The sequence below is a fragment of the Jaculus jaculus genome, chromosome 4 (genome assembly GCF_020740685.1).
Source record: "Jaculus jaculus isolate mJacJac1 chromosome 4, mJacJac1.mat.Y.cur, whole genome shotgun sequence".
In the NCBI taxonomy this organism is placed as follows: Eukaryota; Metazoa; Chordata; class Mammalia; order Rodentia; family Dipodidae; genus Jaculus; species Jaculus jaculus.
Window position 1 is genome coordinate 118233941 of NC_059105.1, and position 2391 is coordinate 118236331.

Sequence of the window (2391 nt, forward strand, 5' to 3'; positions counted from 1 at the left end):
TATGAAACAGAGCATATGGCATTTGACTTTCTGCACTTGAGTTTCCTCATTTAAGTATAATCTTTTCATGATCCATCCATTTTCCTGAAAATTTCATAATTTAAATGTTTTCCATTTTATTTTATTTTTAAAATATTTTATTTATTTAATTAAAAGATAGAGATAGAGAGAAAGAGAGAGGCTGAGAGAAACAATGGATGTGCCAGGGCCTCCAGCCACTGCAAACAAACTCCAGACACATGCGTCACCTTATGCATCTGCCTTATGTGGGTCCTGCGGAATTGAACCTAGTTCCTTAGCCTTTGCAGGCAAGCACCTCAACCACTAAGCAATCTTCCCAGCCTCCATTTTATTTTTAAAAATTATTTATTTATTTTATTGACAACTTCCATAATTATAGACAACAAATCATAGTAATTACCTCCTCCTCCCACTTTCCCCTTCCCTACTCCACTCTCCATCATATCCCCTCTCCCTCTCATTCAGTCTCTCTTTTACTTTGGTGTCATCATCTTTTCTTCCTATTATGAGGGTCTTGTGTAGGTAGTGTCAGGCACTGTGAGGAAATGGATAACCCGGCCATTTTGTGTCTGGCAGAGTGCACTGTAAGGAGTCCTACCCTTCCTTTGGCTCTTACATTCTTTCTGCCTCCTCTTCTGCAATGCACCCTGAGCCTTGGAAGGTGTGATAGAGATGTTTCAGTGCTGAGCACACTTCTGTCACTTCTCAGCACCATGGTGCTTTTTGAGTCATCCCAGAGGTCATCGCTGTCTGAAAAGAGAAGCTTCTCTAACCAAAAGTGAGAGTAGTATTAATATGTAGCTGTAGACATTAAGAGAAGTGCTTACCAGGGCACTGCCCAGGCCCTGATAGTGCCAGGGTGGAGCCAGCGGCACGTGGGGAGCAGCTCCAACCATGGCGGCGGGCTGCAGGGTCTTTCATGAGAGCTTTAGGTGGCTGACAGAGTAAAACCTTTCTCCAGCACCTTGGCAGGGGAATCAAAGACTCCATCTGGGGTATTTGTACCATCTCAAAGCTAGATGCCCAAAGCCAGAAAAAGAGAGAAAAGCAGCGCTGAAGAAGGGCAAGTAGTGTCCTCGCACAGAGGAGAGCCCAGCGCAGAGAGTTGGAAAACAAGACAGTGAGCCCCGCACTGTTAGTGGAATCTTCTAGGGTCGCGCCTGGAATCGTGGAGTGTTCTGGTTCAGTCTCCTCTTGTTTTACTGAGCGTTTATTCCTGCGCTTCGGTCAGTAACAGTCCGGATCATTGGTGATCCGTCACTCCATGGAGATGTCTGGTGGTGGCTGGACTTCTTCTTCACTCCATTTTCAGGGCTCCTTGAGTGCTCCCCCTGTTTGTGCTTAGCAAAGTTGTGACTGCCCGTTGGTTTCAAGACATAACTGACGTGGCATTTGAGGTATGAGGGAGGAAGCCTCACCCATTCCCCAGTGTCAGCAAAATAACAAGGACATGCTCCTCAACCTTCTGCTGCAGGCTCTTTTCCTTGTCCAGGGCATGTCTGTGAGTCTCTTTCCCATCCATGTCGCCGGTCAGCTGGTTAGTCTGCTGCATATGTCACTTCTTTACTCACTGTACTGCTTCCAGTACCGCTGGTTCGATAGGGAATTGAAAGGCACCAGTGCTTGTCAGACACGGAATGGAATAGTCTTACTGCTTCGGATTGGGCTTGCCCTTGGCGTTCCTCACAGCAGTGCAGTCCTCCTCGTCATCAGCGGCTGCCTCTTCTCTATCCTGTTTCCTTTATTCATCATCAGCGCCGATGAAGCAAGGACTCCTGGGAAAGCATACCTTTTCCAGCTGCGCCTCTCCTCCTTGGTGGTCTTCTTAAACCACAGACTGTTCCACAAGACAGTCTACCTGCAGTCAGCTCTGAGCAGCTCCACCTCCGCAGAGAAGCTCCCCTCCCCGCGTCCATCTCCTGCCAAACTGAAGGCTGCTGCAGGCCGCTGAGTCTCCTGCTGTCCAGAGGAGATGGTGGGACTGGATGGAGGCTGTGGCGGCTCTTTTCCCTGTTCTCCTTCCCTTCCAGGAAAGGAGGGACCCACTGCCAAGGGCCTCTGCATATCCCCTTCTCTTTGAGGAATTGGAATCTTTGTCTCTGGTGCACTTAAGGCAGGATCAGAAGACACCAGTATGTGGACTTTTACTATCACCATGTGTCTGAAAGGACCACAGGCTTTCCAGCTGTTTTCTACATTTACCAGCCCCTGTGCCTGGACGGATTTGAATACTTGGTTTTTCTCCCTGTGTCATTAGCCTCCCACCTCTCTTTGTTGCCAGCACCCTTGGATAAATGGGTTTTTGTAATTCTAACTGTTGCATTTTGTGAATTTGTTGTTAATGTTTTTTGGTGAAGCATATACATAGGA

General features: G+C 47.6%; 1 pseudogene; it reads left to right on the plus strand.

Moving 5' to 3' along the window:
• The first annotated feature begins 915 nt into the window (after positions 1 to 915).
• On the plus strand, positions 916 to 1972 carry LOC101616886 (annotated as a pseudogene).
• The last annotated feature ends 419 nt before the right edge of the window (positions 1973 to 2391 follow it).